This window comes from Panthera onca, chromosome F1 (assembly GCF_046562875.1).
Source record: "Panthera onca isolate mPanOnc1 chromosome F1, mPanOnc1 haplotype 2, whole genome shotgun sequence".
Classification (NCBI taxonomy): domain Eukaryota; kingdom Metazoa; phylum Chordata; class Mammalia; order Carnivora; family Felidae; genus Panthera; species Panthera onca.
The window spans coordinates 38,701,964-38,722,437 of NC_138355.1; the positions used below are offsets into that span (position 1 = coordinate 38,701,964).

Consider the following 20,474-nt stretch of genomic DNA (forward strand, 5'->3'; position numbering starts at 1 on the left):
AATAACCAGGCTCACTGTAGGACAAAGTTACTTTTTTTCCCTCATTCCTTCTTTTACTGAAAGCATACATCTTATTTTTCTTGCATATGGAGACATTTTATTTCTCAGTTTTCACTGGATCTTAAAGTTCTTGAGGGTTAAAAGTTTTAATATGTGTGGCTAAAGATATAAAAACAAGTAGTAAGCAATCATGAACTGTTGTACTAGCATTCTTTACATTATAAAATGTATTCATAAATATGCCAATTTCTAGAAATGTGCTTTTTTACAGTGCAATCTTTCAATAAAGCACAAAAGTTTACTTACAAGACCCAAATTTTATCTTTAGTTTCTCTGTAATAAGTAAGCAAAAAGTAGATAAAATAACAGAATGTTAATTTCTAGATATAGGTTTATCTTATTTGGAAACAATCTAGATACTCAATGTATTTAACAACTCACCACTTAACCTAGCAAGATTTTAAAGTTTTAGATTATCAAAAAATAGTTTGGAGAAACTTCAAAAAGTTTCCCTAAAATGCTCTTATCTTGCTTACATCTATTTAATTTACTTCTTCTTAACAATTATGTCATGAAGTTTTTGTGGGTAATCTAAACATATCAGACAAACCTAGTCATTCTCCCAAGCTATTTTTTTTTGTTGTTTCTTGAAAAATTTTGAAATATAGATAAGATGAATTTATTTGACTTTTAGAAAAGCAAGGCAGTTTTTATTGCTGATAACTATAAAGCATGTGTATTTTATTAAACCAGTTGTTATTTTCCCAAATCACATGAACCTGAAATTCAGTTTCTATTTGAGAATTTTATGAACGCTTAATTTTTATAAGCTCTTAATTTTCTTTGAGCCCAATGAAATAGAGCTCTTTTATAAATTAATTTTGACAATAGAAAATACTGTTAAAGAAACAGAAAATACTATATCTGTAATGTACATACATTCATATACATATAGAAAAATAGAAAATACTATATAAAGGTAAGATATAGTATTTCTCTGTTTTTTTCTATATAATATACATACATTCACATACGTATAGACAAACACAGAGATCTTACAGCTTCTATATTAAAACAATACGAAACTCATTGGTTCATACAAAATAGTTGGAATAAATTAAGTTTACTTGCTTACATAACTAAAATCTTTTACTGTTTTTAGAGAAGGCTTTATATTTGTCCTTGGAAGTAGAGTTTGGGCACAAGAGCTCTTTTAGTGTTTTAAAAAGGCCTCTTCCCTCTTTTTTCTTTTTTCCCTTTAGTCTTAGGTGATTGTGGGCTGTGTTTACATTTCAAAGACACCATATGCTATAGAATTTTAAGGGACTGAGAAAGACTACAAGTTTTTATTTCTAAGAGTTTTGGGGTAATTGTTATTGGGACAAAATTGTCCCGTACTTTAAAAAGGCAAATATTCTGATCTTTTATACTATCTATAAGCATTTTGAGGGGAAAAAGTGAGGTTTGGGGATTGGTAAAGATAGATGGGCTTTGATTTGTTTGTAGAGTTGCATTTCTGGTTGTGTAGAGATTTTAAGACAGAGACCATTGTTTTTCATTCTCCAGAAGAAACTGAATTACAGTCTGAATATTAAGGGACTGACCTGCTTTTTAAGTTAAAGTTTTATCGGGGACTTTCTCAAAGCCTTTATTAAGCATTTTAACAAAGGCCTTCTTTCTGAGTACACGATTCAGTGCTGGCTTCTGTTAGTCCCTGAACATTAGCCTTCTGCTAATCATTTGTAGGAGGGCCTAGAAGAAATTTTGGTCATTGTTTTCTCTGTGAGAGGGGTGTTGTACATGGCTACTAATCTTTCTAATTCCTCTCTAAATTTGGTAGAATCTTCTGAAAGAGGAGATAAAAGGGCATTATAATTTAAAAGGTATGTTGTTCAGGAAACAAACACAAAAAACCCTTTTTTTTCTTGGTGGAGGCAGGGTCTAGGATACATCTGCAAAGGACGTTGTGTAAGAATGCCTGAAACAGGCAGAGCCTGATTACAAAGCCGCATAAAGTAGGAGGAAAGTGAGCCTTAATGCTAGTTTTGGGAACTTGCATTAAATTCTTTTCTAGCTTTTAGCATTTATGTTAGTGACCTGACACTTTGAACCAAGAGATTAGGCCAGAGTGCTTTCTGTAAATCATGTAAGGAAAGGAAAGTTAAAACAGGCAGATGGGGCCAGATTTTGATAAGGGGAATTTAGCTTGGAGGTGGACATTAATTTTTGCCTTAAATCTAATGTTTGTTCTTTCATCTTCTAAAGAGAGTGCCCAAGGCTAGCCGTTACACTAATAAGACAACTGGGAACTCCATACAAGGAATTTTTTTTCTTTCAAACATAGCCAATATAAAGCATCCATTATCTGGCCTCTGATGATTAGGATCTTCTTAATCTTAATAGTGACTCAAAACAATAAGCCTTTTTGTGGAAAGACTGGGGACAACTTTCCAGGTTTAGACCATGGATACAAGTGTCCCTGGAGAGGGCATAGATGATGCAGCCCCCATGATCCAAACGTTTACTCCCAAAAATAGTCTAAGAAGGCAAAAGCCTTGTTCTACAGGTGGTACGAATGGTGTAGTGAAAACAAGTCTCTGGTCTCCCACGAAAACATGCCTCCGGTCTGCACCACTGATCTGAATCACCAGGCAGGTGCTGCTGGAATGGGATTTTTCCAGTGTCAACAAGCAAGAAGGTTAAGAAAAAGCCCATAAGGGGTTTTTGTTATGACAACCTCCCATGACAGCTGCCATAGCTGGACAAGGAGAGTGCTTCCCATACCTGTGGGTCATGGAACCCCAGTCTGTTTGGCCACCAGGGTGCACTCAGGTGAGTACACCTTCTAGATGGCAGAGATGAGAGAAGATTCTCACTGGTCATAAAATCAAAAGAACATAGAACGGAACAAAAAGAAAAAACCTTATTTGGATTTTATGTAGGGGATCTACAGCCAAGTTTGTCCGAACAGATGTCAGCGTGAGGAAAACTGGGAACTCACCAGTCTGCGAGGCTGGCTTGGACAGCAGGCTTAGAAGAGTTTATGTTCGCATTATGTCCTACGTAATTCTTTTTTAAGACAACTGACCAAAAAAAAGAGATGAAGGTAAACAGTGACCGTCTCTGGGAGGAAATGAATCTGTCAAACCAAGAGTGCTCTGCCAAGTTTTCCAGAGTCACTAAGCTCACGAGAATAGTTCCACAAATATTTCCTCCTGCTGATCAAATTGAAAAGGGACGGAAAAAGGCCTCTCACCATTGTCACATACATTAGACCGTGTAGGCAGAGACTGGGGGTTGGTGTGGTTAAGATTCTTACCTTCTGACAGCTATTTGTCAGATGTCTCAGGATTTCTCAGCTGTAGCAGTGTCCAGCTAGTTACCATTTGCCCCAGACTATGCTTGGGCAGCAAAAATTTTAATTTATCCTTCAAAGGTCCTTCTAGCTGGCCTGAGAATTAAGTTGAAGAAGTTTAATTATGTATGCACAAAAACCCAATATTAAAATAGAGCCCCCCCCCCCCCCCCCCCCATACATGCAGCTTTTATACAAAGAACTTGGGCTGGAGTAGATTAGTAAAAGTAACAAGGTTTTGTTACTATAGGTTTCTTCAGGTTGGAATTCCTTGTCTCTGACCACAAGGATGTCTCTCTACCTCTTGGTACAAGAAGTGTATCTTTCATACGGAAGATTTATTTACTATTTTCTGGAGACGAAGGAGGGTCAGTATGTCCTTCCTGCACTGGACCTTTCTTAATTATTTTGAATTGAAGTTACTTAATATGCTATTATGGAACATTTTGGGTGGGCCTGGTCTACCCCACACTGATAAACCCAGGACCCCATCAGGCAAGCCAGGCCAAATGGGTATTGTCACCATTTTAAAAGCAACTGCCCCAGAAAGATTTTCAGTGGGATTCCTTCATCCTAGAGTCTGTGTTAGTCACCCACACCTGGCTAATGGGGTGCCTACTGCACATGCTCCCACCATACAGATCAGAGAAGCAAATGATCTGGACTATGTTGAGACAGTCCAGGTCTCAAGAGCGGGCTCTTGGGGGGTCCATGGCATCTGCCTCATTCCAAGCCGCAATGTAAACAAAAGTACATATTTCCCCTGAAGTCATCACTGGAGGAAACTAGACTGTCTTGCCCCAACAGGGACCAGTAATCAAGGCTCCCAGTTGTTTCTTTTTGGCCAGGCCCCACCTTGACAAGGCCATCCAGTTTCCTGCAGCTCTGCCTTCAGGGAAAATGTGCACATTTATGTAGGTCAGACCTTGGAATTAGGCAGATACTTTGTACCCCCAACAGGCCTTCCCAGCGACCTAGCCTCTCAAGAACTTGCCCTGTTCAAGTTACCTGTGTACCCTGAACGGAGCCTCTCATTCATGCTCAGTAAACACCTTGTATCTGTTGGGTAGGAGAAATTTCAATTTATCCTTCAAGGTTCTTCTAGCTGGCCTGAGAATTAAATTAGCATTGAACAGATTAATGGAGAAAACAAAACAAAACAAACAAACAAACTCTGGCCTCGGGAAGCTGAGGCCCTCCAAGCCTGTGGTGTTGGGGCTGGTTCCTAGCCACGTGCGCGGCCTCCAGAATGAAGAAAGCCCACTCCCTGTAAATCTTTCTGAGGTGGCAATAGTTTTTAAACTGGCAACAGTCCCCATTTTAGGCTGGTTGCCTGTTGGCGTCCTGGGTTTACCGAGACTCCAGGCTACCCTGGCCAGCGAGCCTGTCCCTTCCTGGCAAGGCAGTCCAGATTCCTTCAGCTTTACAGTTGTGTATTAGTTTGATGTGATTTCAAAGCCACTTATGACAAAGACAAAAAAAATTGTTTTCAGGGGTTGTTTTGATAAGATGATGACATCCTTCATTCTTCTATTTGTTCTTGCCCATAAGAAGTCAGTCGCTCAGCTGCTGAAGGCCCTGCTGGGGGCTTATCATTAAAGACATATAGAGAAGCAACTAAGGCAAGGGGAAATCTGACCATAAATACTAAGAGTTTGCAAGAACTAAGGGTGTTTGGTCTGGGCAAGGCAACATTTGCTCATCTAAAATAGTTCTTGAAGAACTTGGGGCACTTAGCTCCTGCCCTGGTAAAGACCACTCTTTTACCGGCAGTGGCAAAAGCCCTGCAGCATCTCTGCAAAGATCATCTTTGTCCCTCGACACCAGTGCCCTCGTTCCCTAGCAACATGCTCCAGGCAATGACACAGGACTTTTGTGCTGGCCGCTGGACTTGAGCTCCAGGTTGGTTAAACTGTCTCTCCTCAGTACCAATTCCTGTAAAGTGTCAGAGAAACAAGTCCCAAACGGAGTCCTTTGCTCCTCACATGAACAAAATAAGACTTACAGTTTCAACCTACTCCGTGGATGTGACCTTTTAAAAATCAATCTCAAACTACTGATCAGCAGTAGTGAGGTGATCTTCATGATTAAAAAAAAACCCCACTCATCCCTTCACACCTAAAAAAAAAAAAAAAAAAAAAAAAAAAAAAAAAAAAAGGATGTCCTGGCCTGAAACAATTCTTATTTCTGCTAACAGCTTCATCGCCCCATGCTCCTTCCTATAAAAACTTTCCCTTTTGTATAACTTCTCAGGGCATCTCTCTACTTGCTTGATGGGATGTTGCCAGATTCATTAATCACTTAATAAGTCAAATAGATCTTCACACTTAGTCAAGTTTTTTTTTGTTTTTTTTTTAAAACAAAAGGTATACCTTAACTAAATCTGGACTTTATCCTTTCACCTCCCCTTGCCTGGAAGAATAGTATGATTAAGAGAAGATGGAATAAGCATCACTGAAAGGGTTGTTAAAAATAGAGCCAGGGGGACATCGAGGAAGTAAGACTATGTGTCTTTGGTCTCAAATTCTCAGCTAAAAGTCAAAATTTGTTGCATGTTTAAATGGACTTCCTACTTAATACTAGCTCTAGCAACCCATCACCTATAGATAACTGGAATTGTAGCTATACCGGCACCAATCAATTAAGCCTATCATTAAGGATTACTTACGAAAAGGCTTAATTTGTCCCCTGTATTAGTTGCTGTAACACCCCTATCCTCCCTGTGTATAGACCACATGGGAGATGATGGAGGTTTGTATGAGACCTCAGAGAAATCAATATTATTATCCCTTGGCACCCTGTAGTACCGAGCCCTCACACCTTGCTCATAGCCACTCCTTTAATAGCAATACCTTTACTATTACAGACATTTGCAGTGCCTTCTTTAGCATACCTGTTGATCCTGAAAGTCAATTCTTGTTTACCTTCACCTGGGAAGAACAACAATATGCATGGACTGTCATGCCACAGGGATAAACTGAAAGCCCTGCTTATTTTTCTCAAATGCTAAAAGTAGACATTTCATAGAAATCTCTGAAGGCTCTCCCCTGTTACAATATGTCCTCTCATGTTCTCCTTCCCAAGAGGCCTATACTAAATACAACCTTCATCACTGGCTAAAAAGGGACATAAGGTGTCTAAAGAATAATTACAATTTTGTTTTGCCCTGGGTTAAATACTTGGGACACCTTATTTCAAATCAAGTGTTGCTCCTTGATCTAGCTGGAGTCCAGGGAATATTGTCCTCCCCCCCCCCCCCCTCAAAAACCAAATACCAACTACAGGGTTTTGGGGGCTTAGCTGGATACTGTAGAAACTGGGAACCCAACTTTTCAGCCTTGGCTTAACCACTTTATTCCCTCAACTCCAACCAACCTGATGCCCTTACATGGAACAAAGTCAAGAAGTCCTCATAAAAATAAAAGCCCCTCTAATCCACCAGTTTTGGAATGCCCTTGCCATTCTAACCCAGTGACATGGGGACAAACACAGGCCTGTTGGCTATTATAGCCAACAGTTATATCCTGTAGCCAATGGACTGCCACCCTGCAGAAAGCCAAAGCTGTAGGTGCTGAATTACTTGGAGAAGAAGTCACCAAGGTTCCCCATTATGTTCCCCCTTTCTCAATTCTTATCATACTCAACATTTATCTTCTAGCAGATTAAACTCTTATAAAGTTCTCTATCACCCCCAAATGTTACTGTCACATGCTATAATTCCTTAAATCCTGCTACCCGGCTGCCTTTACCCTCTGCTGAAACTCCTAGGACTGTATCTAACAGACTTCTCATACCACAATCAGATTTACAGGAAATGCCATTTGAAAATGCAGACAGTCTAGTTTACTGATGGCTCTTAAAAAACTATCAAGCTGGCTTTGAGGTTGTCTCCTTCACTGAAAACACTGAAGCAGACCTATCACAGTCTGCTTAGCTCATCAGCTAAGTCATCTTAGCTCAACAAGCTGAATCATTTGCCTTAATCCAAGCCTGCCTTTTGGCAGAAGGACAGACCATTAACATTTATACCAATTGTTGCTGTGCTGTTGGTGTAGCACATGTTTTGGTATGTTCTGGGAACAAAGAGGGTTTTAACTTCTATTGGGCAACAGAGTAAAAATAGTTCTTATGTCTTAGAACTGTTATATTGCTATTTCAAGGACCTACATCTTTGGCTATTATGAAAATCCTGGCTATTCAATGGCAAACACCAAGGAAACAAAAGGGAATCATTTGGCTGGTGCAGCTGCCAAACAGGCTGCCTTTAAAAAATTTAAGCCATTTTTTGAATTCCCACTTGCTACTGACTTTAGCAAAAAATCTTAAATACTTATAACACCCAAGAATTTGCCTCAGGAAGGGATCAAAAAAACTTGGTCTGATCAAGGCTACCAATCTGACTCTCAATGAAATATTTGGTATGGGTCGAATGATAGACCAGTCCTCTCTGATTATGTCCAGAAACAAATTTTTAATTATATTTATGAATTTAACTCATTGGAATACTGACAAGATGGTCTTTGGGGAAAGCCATACTTTTGGAAACCATTTTCAAAAGTATCCTCTCAAATTTATGAAAAATGTCAGATTTGCCCTAAACATACCCCTGGAAAACATCTTCATAGTTCAAAAGGACATTTTCCCTCCTGGTCTCTTTGAGAAATGGCAATTGGATCTTATCTAGCTGCCACCATCTCAGCAATACAAATATGTTTTCATAATGGTTTGTATATTTTCTCACTGGGTAGAAGCCTCTCCTTGCCACAGAGCTATAGCCTTAGCAGTAGGAAAACTGTCATTAGAAAAGATTATTCCAAATTGGGGAATGCCCCCAGAACTTCATAGTGGCTGAGGAATCCATTTCACTGGACAGATCTTATAGGTCATTTGCCACATTTGGCCACTTATGCAACATTTTGAGTGTGCCCATCATCCTCAATCATCCGGCCTTGTAGAATGTATCAAGGGCATTATAAAAATTCAGTTGGCAAAACTTATGGAATCTTTCCACCTGCCATGGCCAAGAGCTCTTCCCTTGGGACTATCGACTCTTAGATCCATTCCCTATGGGTGACATAACTCTCTCCCTTTGAAATAATATTTGGAAGAGCAATGAGAATAGATCAAGGTGTATGTGAACCCAGATTACCTAAAGGTGAGATGATGACTTACTGTAAGGGATTAATTCAGACCCTATAAGGAAATGAAAAATTAGTAGAACAGTCTTTCTGCAGCATGCTCCAGGAGATGAAGACCTCAAACATCATGGCCTTCAACCCAGAGACATGGTTTATTGGAAAAGACACCTCCATAAAGATTCCCTCCAGCAAGATGTGGAGGATCATACCAGCTATTATTGACTAATCCTTGTGCTGCTAAATTAGAAGACATAGACTCATGGATATATGTTTCCTATTTTTAAAAGTCTTCAACATCTAACTGGGCTACCAACCAGAGACCTTAAACTAACCCTTTCTTGGAAAAAGAAGATGATGTCTGTGTAGACTGCTCTCCGAAGACTAAGGACCAGGCCACTATTATGTTAACAAGGTCCATCACACCAATTCTCATGAGGCTTATGAGTTTATTAATATTTCTCTTCCTTCTCATCACCATTTTCAATTGGAAGAACAATGCTATAATTCATATGTCTCAATCCCTTGCTACTTCTGAAACCTTTACCTACAGGGTCCTTTACTGATAATGATGATCTCATAATGTTACCTATACACAGTTTCTCCATGGTCCCAAATATTTCCATTAGTTGCTACAAAACACTGCCTCTAACACTTATTTTGTCAGGATATTCTTGCCTCAAAGAAACCCTCCATGTTTCATGCTTATTCTCCCCAATTAGAGACAACCTTGAATGTAAACTTGGTACAGCCAATGTGGAAAACAGTATGGAGGTTCCTTAAAAGTTAAAAATAGAACTACCTCTGATCCCATAATCGCACTACTGGGTATTTACCCAAAGACTACGAAAACATTAATTCAAAGGGATATATGCACTCCTCTGTTTATTGCAGCATTATTTACAATAGCCAAACTATGGAGGCAGCCTGTGTCCATGGATTGATGAATGGGTAAAGAAAATATGGTATATATACACAATGGAATATTACTCAGCCATAAAAAAGAATGAAATCTTGCCATTTGCAATGACATGGATGTAGCTAGAGAGTATAATCCTAAGTGAAATAAGTCAGAGAAAGACGAACACCATATGGTTTCACTCATATATGGAATTTAAGAAAAAAAGGGGGGATAAAAGATAAACCAAGAAACAGATTTATCTATAAAGAACACTGATGGTTACCAGAGGGGAGGTGGTTGGGGGAATGGGTGAAATAGGTGATGAGGATTAAATAAGACACTTGATGAACACTGAGTAATGTATAGAATTGTTGAATCACTGAACTGTACACCTGAAACTATTAAAACACTGTATGTTAACAAGAATTAAAAACTTAAAGCCCACCTCCTGCATTAATAGAACTTTCATTAGCAAAAGGTGGGAACCTACTCCACTCTTTTCCTAGAATTACCTCTATACAAATTATATATCTTCTACCTGTCCAATACAATTTTTTTTCAACTATCCATCTCCATTAGGCCAAGCCCTTTGGATGTCTCCATTTGAGACATTAACCCATTATGCACCAAGCCTTCTGATACCTTTGATAACTTAGTATTACCCTTTTATGAATAATATGTTTAACCAAACCATTGGAATCCCAAGGCTATCTAATCCTGGGCTGGTTTCTAAAATGAAAGCTTAAACAATCAAACACTATCTGGAACTCTGGGCACCCCTGAATATCTTTGCACACATATTACCACACCTTAGGCATTTGGTTGTTTAGATATTACCACACTGGGCAATGCCTTTTGGACCACCTTATTTCCCTCTGACCATTCTTAGATCCCAATTAATCTCCCATCACATGAAGATAAGGGTCTTGTTCATAATAATTATCCTGATGAAAATCTTTCTGTTTGTGAATAGCTGTGGAAATGCCCAGGGATGTAATCTTCAGGCTTTTCTGGTGATATCCATAATTATCTCTTTTGAGGTTTATATTCCCGGCTGGGGGTTAGTACCTTCTAACATAACATCATGTTACAAAATTTAACCAGAACAATTAATAGAATTACTAGCTCAATGGCCTGAGCTATTAGTTCTGAAGAAAAATCTTTAGATTCCCTAGCCCGAGTGGTTCTTGATAATAGAATAGCATTAGATTACAAAGTAGGGGTTTGTGCAATAGCTAAAACCTCATGCTGTATTATTCAAATTAGCTAAATTCTTAAAGGGACATTCAAGCTAAATTCCCTCATGTTTTTAACTGGCTTCTCTTGGGATTTGGGACTCTGGTGTTCAAGTCTACAAATTGTATTATTAATTGCTGTTTTATTCTGTATATTATTCATTGTTTTGCTCAAAATAATGGTTGCTTAAAGTCTTAAAAACATTCATCAGACTTACCCACTGACCATCAACAAGTGAAACTTGAACTGACATAGCCTAAGGTCCACTTCCTTGAACCTCCTTGTTTCTCAGATGTACCCTTAAAACTCTTGCACAGCAAGCTTATTAAACATGATGAATATTGACCAACCATGAGACTCTCCCCTCCTGGAGAGTCGATAGACCTGGAGCAGGTTGTTGGCCACTCCAGCATCACAATGGGACTACAAAACCAAAGGTTTATCATTGATGCTTACTATATAGAAATACCTCAGTCAAAAGGGGGAAATGATAATGGAGAAAATAAAGCATTGCTAAGAGAGAGGGTTATTTAAAATGGATATTGGAGGACACTGAGGAAGTGGGGCTTAGGCACATCTCATCTCAAACCCTCAGAATTATTGCTGAACTCCACTAAAAGTCAAAACATCTGCATATTAAAATGGGCATAAATGGACTTTCCATCTAACACTTTCTAGCAATTGATCACATATAGATTAGTCTTATGGTACCTATACCAGCACCAATCACATCTCATCCAAAATAACTTAAGTAAATTCCTTCTTTAAAAACTCTAACATCCATTATTTCTCCCCCAGAGTACACTTTTGATTTTGGTTGAATCTGTGTCTCTAGACTGCAATCCCTAAGACCCCAACTAAATACATGTATTTTATTTTGCAACTTGCAAAACAAACTGAGTTGGATAATCAGGACATCTGGAATTTCCTTAGTTTTAACTTTTATCCAGACTAAGTCTTCAATAGGTCTCCAGAGATCCTCAGAAGTTAATATATAATCTATTTTTACCCCTAAACCACCTCTTGAGTATTTTTGGTAGGGTTAGTGAGTCATATTTGCTATTGTCCTCCTGTCTTTCATAATTGTGTTCAAAATATATTTGATCAGAGAGACACTTAATACAGAATTCCAAATGGCTGTATAATATGGTAAAGCAGTATTAAGATAATTATTGTAGCCAGTGTAGCACCAAATTATAACAGCTGTCAATTTTTGTCCATTCAAAGACTGTTTATAATTTCAGTAGGATGCTATAGATGTAAATAATATATTAAGTTTAAAATTTGTCAATCTGAAAACGGGCTTAACCAGATTTTGGTCAGTTATAAATTTAGTATAATGTATCAACCTGTATTTCAAATTTGGCATGTAGTATGATATATATCCCAGAGTACCGACCAACATTATTTATTATTATTTTCGTTTAGGTTGTAGACTACTGAATTATTTTAGTGGGGGAAGACAAAAACTCAAAGGCAGTCTTTGGCAACAGAGAGATGCCTCCAGGAACAAAGGAACTGTCAGTGCCATTTCCATCCCCTCCCCCTCAGCATAAGCATGGGGCTAGGTGCACTCACCAGCACACCACCAACACCTGCTAATAACTTACACCAAGCCCCAACCCCCATGCTCCTAGTCATGCTTGTTTCAGTCCCAGTGCTGTGGGCCTTCTCCCTCAGTAGACCGGCATAAACTCCTGCCAACACCACATATCCCAATTTGAGAGTTTTGCAGGGTCTCCATTCTGGTGGAGACCTAGAGACAGGTCTCAATTCACAAGCAGACTAGAGCACACCTAGTTAAAATTTGCCACATTCAGGCCAGGGGTCAAACATGGCTCACAACAGAAGAAGACAGCCTTTGCATATGACTGGCCTGAAGGATAAAGTGGCCAGGACACAACAGCAGCATGCAGAATACATTCAAGACACTCTCTGAAGTGCCAGTCCCTGGGAAACAAGGGACACAACCCTGTAGGGCACTAAACAACCTCTTCTTCATAAGGCCATTACATTTAAGAACAGGACATGTAGCTGACTTTCCTAACACAGAAATAGGCACAGAAACTTAGACAAAATAAGACAGAGGAATTTGCCCTAAATGAAACAGAACAAGGCCATGGCCGGAGATCTAAGTGAAACAGATATAAGTGACATGTCTGATGGAGAATTTAAAGTAATGATCATTGGGGCGCCTGGGTGGCTCAGTTGTTTCAGAGTCCAACTCTTGGTTTTGGCTCAGGTCATGATCTCATGGTTAGGGTCAATCCCTGTGTTTGGCTCTGAGCTGACAGTGTGGAGCCTGCTTAGGATTCTGTCTCTCCCTCTCTCTTTGCCCTCCCCTGGTTACACACACTCTGTCTCAAAAATAAATCAACATAAAAAAAATGATCATAAAGATACTCATTGGGCTTGAGTGGAAGAAAGACCAATGGAATGGAAGACATCAGTGAGACCCTTAAAACAGAGATAAGGAATAACAAAAGGCATCCAGACTGGCAAGGAGGAAGACAAACTTTCACTCTTCACAGATGACATGATACTCTATGTGGAAAATCCAAAAGACTCCACCAAAAAACTGCTAGAATTAATACATGAATTCAGCAATGTCTCAGGATATAAAATCATTGTACAGAAATCAATTGCATTTCTGTACACCAATAATGAAGCAGCAAAAAGAGAAATCCAGGAATCGGTCCCATTTACAATTATACCAAAACCCATAAAATACCTATGAATAAGCCTAACAGGTAAAAAATCTATACACTGAAAACTATAGAAAGCTTATGAAAGAAACTGAAAAACTGAAAAAATGGAAAAACATTCCATGCTCATGGATTGGAAGAATAAATATTGTTAGAATGTCAATACTACCCAAAACAATCTACATATTCAATGCAATCCCTATCAAAATAATACCAGCATTCTTCAGAGCTAGAACAAACAATCCTAAAATTTGTATGTAACCACAAAAGACCCTGAATGGCCAAAGCAATCTTGAAAAAGAAAGCCAAAACTGGAGGCATCACAATTCCAGACTCCAAGCTATCTTACAAAGCTGTAATCATCAAGACAGTATGGTACTGGCACAAGAACAGACACTCAGATCAATGGAACTTCTATAATAGAGAACCCAGAAATGGACCCACAAACATATGGCCAACTAATCTTTGACAAAGCAGGAAAGAATATCCGATGGAGAAAAGGCAGTCTCTTCAGTGAATGGTGCTGGGAAAACTGGACAGCAACATGCAGAAGAATGAACCTGAATCACTTTCTTACATGATACACAAACTCAAAATGGATGAAAGGCCTAAACATAAGAGAGGAAGCCAAAATCCCAGAGGAGAAAACTGGCAACAATCTCTTTGACCTTAGCTGCAGCAACTTCTTACTTGACATGTCTCCAGAGACAAGAGAAACAAAAGCAAAAATGAACTATTGGGACCTCATCAAGATAAACTTCTGCACAGCAAAGGAAACAATCAGCAAAACTAAAAGGCAACCGACAGAATGGGAAAAGATATTTGTAAATGACATATCAGATAAAGGTTTAGTATCCAAAATCTATAAAGAACTTATCAAACTCAACACCTAAAATACAAATAATCCAGTGAAGAAATAGGCAGAAGACATGAATAGACACACTTTTCCAAAGAAGACATCCAGATGGCTAACAGACACATGAAAAAATGCTCAACATCATTCACCATCAGGGAAATGCAAATTAAAGCCACATTGAGATACCATTTCACACATGTCAGAATGGCTAAAATTAACAACTCAGGCAATAACAGATATTTGCAGGAATGCAGAGAAAGAGGAACTCTTTTGCACTGCTGGTGGGAATGCAAGCTGGTGCAGCTACTCTGGAAAACAGTATGGAGGTTCCTAAAAAAATTGAAAATAGAACTATCCTATGACCCAGCAATTGCACTACTAGGTAATTATCCAAAGGATATGGAGTGCGGATTTGAAGGGGCATATATACCCCAGTGTTTATAGCAGTACTATCAACAACAGCCAAAGTATGGAAAAAACCCAAATGTCCATTGATGAACAGATCAAGATATATGCATAAGATGTATATACAGAATGCAGTATTACTCAGTGATCAAATAGAATGAAATCTTGCCATTTGCAACTACGCGGATGGAACTAGAGTGTATTATGCTAAACAAAATAAGCCAGAGAAAGACAAATATCATATTATTTCATTCATATGTGGAATTTAAAATACGAAACAGATGAACATAAGGGAAGGGAAGCAAAAATAATATAAAAACAGAGAGGGAGGATTGCTGGTGGGGTGTTGGGTGGAGGGAAGGGCTAAAGGGATGAGGGGCAATAAGGAGGACACTTGTTGGAATCAGCACTGGGTTTTATAGGTAAGTGATGAATCACTAAATTCTGTTCCTGAAATTATTGCACTGTATGTTAACTAACTTGGATTTAAATTAAAAAAAAAATAAAGTTTCAATAAAAATGAGAAACATGCTCAATGGAATGAACAGCAGCCTAGAAGAAGCAGAGGAACAAATTAATGACCTAAAATACAGAGTGATGGAAAGTAATCAAGCTGAACAAAAGAGGAAAAAAAGAACTACACAAAACAAGAATAGACATAGGGAATTCAGTGACCCCATCAAATATAATAACATTTGTATTATAGGGATCTCAGAAGGAGCAGCAAGAGAAAAGGGGGAAGAAAATACATTTAAAGAAATAATAGCTGAAAACTTCCTTCATCTGGGGAAGGAAACAGATATCCAGATCCAGGAGGCACAGAGAACCCCCAACAAAATCAAAAGCAGATCCACACCAAGACATATTGTAATTATAGTGGCAAAATATAGTGATAAAAAAAATAAAAGCAGCAAGACTAAGGAAGACCATTGCATACAAGGGAAACTCCATAAGGCAATCAGTGAATTTTTCAGCAGAAACTTTGCAAGCTAGAAGGGAGTGGCATGATATAGTCAACATGCCAAATAGGAAAAACCTGCAGCCAAGAAAACTCTATCCAGCAAAGCTATCATTCGGAATAGGGGAGATAAAGAGTTTCTCAGAAAAACAAAACCCAAAGGAGTTCATGACCACTAAACCAGTCCTGCAAGAGATATTAAAGAGGACTGTTTTGGTGTTTTCTTCAAAGTGACAATGTTAAAGTAGGAAACGCAAAAGTAGAAAAATGAATATTTCTGTAAAAAATCAGCTAAGGAACTCACAAAAAGATGTAAATCATGGCATCATAGACATAATATTTGGGGAGGAGAGGAGTAAAGAATGGTTCCAAACTTAAATGACCATCAAATTATAGACTGCTATATGCATAAGATGTTATATACAAACCTAATGGCAGCCAAAAATAACCTCTAATAGATATGCAAAGAATAAATAGAAAGAAATCCAAATATATCACTGAACAAGCAAACTGTGAAAGAGAGAAAGAAAGGATGAAAGAAAAACTTCAGAAACAATCACAAAACAAGGGATAAAATGGCAATAAATACATATCAATAGTTAATTTTTGTTTTGTCTTTAACATTTATTGACATGGTTTACCATAAGGACTGCAAAGAATGACTCAGATGTGTTTACTTAGAAAGTGTGTGGCACTGAGTGACTCACTGCTGCCCAAGTTCCAGAGCTCTTCCTGTAGGGTGTAAAGGACACGTGTCAGCTACAGGACCCTTATCCCGGCTTCTAATTAGATGCCATCACATATCCTGTCACCCTTCTGCATACCCATGGGGGCACAGTAATTAAGTGCCAGCCAAGTTGTTGCCAAGCCTGGGGACAATCCTGGCACCATGACACTAGCAAATGCACTCAGCCAGCTTATGAATATGAGTCTTGGGACCCTCCCTATAGTTGAGGTGGCAGAGGTTCCCACATCGAGAAAGAAGTGTAGTCTGTAGTTCTCTGAAACCATGCTGGCCTGGCTGGAAAAATAATGAGGTATACAGGTGTAGGTTGCTGGCCTAGTATGCTTCTCCACTCCGTATTCTCCTTCACTCTGACCCAATGCTGTGCATGCTGAACCCACATACACTTGTCGGTCCTCCAAGGTAAAACATGTCGGCAATACTTGGTGGTTTATTGCCAATGGGCACCAACATCCCACCCCAAAGAGATTCTGAAAAAACTGAATCGAATATGAGTTGTTTATTCAACTGAAGCTTGAAATCTTCTTTTATGAAGCTTATGTCCCCTGTGGTGTAGCCTGCCAGTTCCTGGTGAACTTTCAGCAAAGTACCTCCTCTTGGCAAGATGGAGGAGTTCCAACAGTTGATGACCATTGCTTCATGACTTCAGTGAGTGTCCACTTTCCTTCCTGACAGTAAAGGGTGCCATCCTCCTGAAGCAGCCCAGCTCTCACCACATGCCCTCCCACTTGATGGTGTGACTGGTCTTCCATTAATCTTCCATTAATCTCCTTAATCTGGCTTATTTCAAAGGTAATGTCTAGTGCATTTGGAAGTGCATCATCACTTTGTCATATATTAATCAAAACATTCACTTGCCTAATATTTCTAGGTGAAGCAATTTTTCACAGGCTTTGCAAGATTTCCACATCACCTCAATGAGGTTTTTACCTTAAAAAGGTGTCCAATTTCACATATGATGACATCATCCTTAGTTCTTCCAAGTCTATCAAAATGAAGGTGTTGAACAACCACATCTTTGTTTTCAAGGATTTCCTGTTTAGCTTCAGGTTCAGCTTCAACAAGTTCCGCTTATCTCCTACTGCTCCAAATCTGGTCCATTAGCTGGAGGAGGCTCCCAACTCCAGGCGTGTATTGTCCCTATGACTTCCACTGGCTACCACCTTGCAGAGCTGCCTGGGCCTGACCATGGCTCAGCTGGTGAGAGCAGAGGGCAGGTCCACTGTGGTGGAGCTACCAGTCAATGCAACACTCACAAGCCCTTAGACACGGTGCACTCTATCAATCATTACTTTCAATGTAAATGGACTAAACACTCCAAAAGACAGGGTGACAGGTGGATAAAAAAAAGAAAGAGACCCAACTATATGCTGCCTATAGAAAACTCATTTTAGACCTTAAGACACCTGCATACTGAAAGTGAGGGGATGGAGAGACATTTATCATGCAAATTATGTCAAAAGAGAGCTGAAGTAGTAATACTTAGATAAGTAGATTTTATATGCTTTTTTAAAATTTTATTTTTAATTTTTTTTTGCTTAAAGAGAGAGCATGAATGGGGGAGAGGGGCAGAAAAAGAGAGAAGATCTTAAGTAGGCTCCATGCTCAGCATATGTAAAAAACACACAGTGAACATCATACTCAATGAGGGAAAAATGGAAAACTTGCCCCCTAAGGTCAGGAACAAGACAAGGATGTCTACTTTCATCACTTTTATTCAACATAGTACTGGGTGTCCTAGCCACAGTAATAAGATTAAAAGAAATAAAAGGCAGATGCAAGGAAGAATTCAAACTTCACTATTTGCAAATAACCTAATACTAGATATAGAAAGTCCAAAAGACTTCACAAAAGAACTACTATAACTGATAAATGAATTTTGTAAAGTTGCAGGATACAAAATCAGAGTGCAGAAATCTGTTGCATTACTATGCAATAATGAAGAATAGAAATTAAGAAAAAAATTCCATTTACAATTGCACCAAAAATAATAAAATAGGAATAAATCTAACCAAAGAGGTAAAAGACCTGTACTCTGAAAAATATAAAACATTGATGTAAGAAATTGAAGAAGACACAAAGAAATGGAAAACCATTCCATGTTCATGGATTAGAAGAACAAATACTGTTGAAATGTCTATACTATCCAAAGCAATCTACAGATTTAATGCAATCTCTATCAAAATACTAAAAGCATTGTTCACAGAACTTGAACAAATGATCCTAAAATGTACATGGAACCACAGAGACCCCAAATAGCCAAAGCAATTTTGAAAAAGAAAAGCTGGAAGTATCACCATTTCATACTTCAAGTTATATTGCAAAGCTGTAGTATGATACGGCACAAAAATAGATCCATAGATCAATAGAACAAGAAAGAAAACCCAGAAATAAACCCACAATTGTATGATCAGTTGGTCTCCAAAAATGCAGGAAAGAATATGGAATGGTAATAAGACAGTCTCCTTAGCAAATGATGTTAGGGAAACTGGACCATTTTCTTATACCATACCACAAAAACAAACTCAAAAGGGATTAAAGACCTAAATGTGAGACCTGAAACCATAAAAATACTAGGAGAGAGCACAGGAGACAATGTCTTTGATACTGGCCATGGCAACATTTTTCTAGCTATGTCTCTTGAGGCAAGAGACATAAAAGCAAAAATAAACTATTCACTACATCAAAATAAGCTTCTACACAGTACAGGAAACAATAAAATTAAAGGGCAACCTACTGAAAAGGAGAAGATATTTGCAAATGACACATCTAATAAAGGGTTAGTATCCAAAATATATAAAGAATTTCTATAACTCCATACCCAAAAAACAATCCAATAAAAACTGGGCGGAAGGAATGAACAGGCATTTCTCCAAAGAAGACATTCAGAAGGCCAACAGACACATGAAAAGATGCTCAACATCACTCATCATCAGGAAAATGCAAAATCAAAACTACATTGAGATGTCACCTCACACCTGTCAGAATGGCTAAAATAAAACACACAGCAAGTGTTGGCAAAGATGTGGAAACAAAGAAACACTCTTGCACTGTTGATGGTAATGCAAACTGGTCTAGCCAATGTGGAAAACTGTATGGATTTTCGTCAAAAATAGAAGTATCCTATGATCCAGTAATCACACTACTGAGTACCTAAAGAATATGAAAACACTAATTCAGAGACATATGTTTATAGCAGCATTATTTACAATAGCCAAACTATGGAAGCAGCCCAAGTATCTATTGACTGATGAATTGATAAAGACAATGTGGTGTGTGTGTGTGTGTACACACACACAGTGGGATATTATTTAGTCATAAAAAAGAATGAAATTTTTGCCATTTGCAATGACATGGGTGGAGCTAGACAGTGTAATGCTAAACGAAAGAAGTCAGAGAAAGACAAATACCATATGATTTCACTCATATGTGGCATTTAAGAAACAAAACAAAGGGGTGAAAAAGAGGCAAGCCAAGAAACATACTCTTAACTGTTGAGAACAGAGGTTGGTGTGGGGGATGGGTGAAATAAGTGATGGGGATTAAGGAGTGCACTTGTCATGATGAGCTTTGGTGATGTATGGATTTGGTTGACTGACTATATTGTACACCCGAAACTAATATAACACTGTATATTAACTATACTGGAATTAAAATAAAAAAAAATAAAATTCACGTGGAAGAGTAGAGAGCCAAGAATAGCCAAAACCATTATATAGCTTTATAATACATGCTAGGGAACGTCTCCTCACTTTGTACATACCTCGGTCAATGGTAAACTGTCTTACTAGAATTAACTTTGAAGAAGAATCACAATAAGCAGTGTTATGCAGCAACACAGAGACCCAGTCATAGATCCACACAAACATAGAACCTGGAAATATGAAGGTTGTATTCCACACAAGGGAAAAAGTATAGATTCTCTGATAATGAGTGTAACTGACATGTAAAAAGATTTGGACTCTGATCTTTTTGATCTTTTGAAAAAGGTTTTTACAAAGCCTGTATCTGACAGCTTATATTTTATTATAGTGTTCACTGTTGCACGGAAGTTTATTTTCATTATTAAATTTAATATAAAAAAACTATCTTATTTCAAGGTAGGGAAGGATTTCTAAAATAAGGCACAAGAAACACCAAAAAAAAAAAAAAAAAGAAAAAGAAAAAAGAATAAGAGA

General features: G+C 38.3%; 1 pseudogene; it reads right to left on the reverse strand.

Annotated features, from left to right (window-relative positions):
* Positions 1-16,310: 16,310 nt before the first annotated feature.
* Positions 16,311-20,057, reverse strand: LOC132674982 (sorting and assembly machinery component 50 homolog pseudogene; annotated as a pseudogene).
* Between the last annotated feature and the right edge of the window lie 417 nt (positions 20,058-20,474).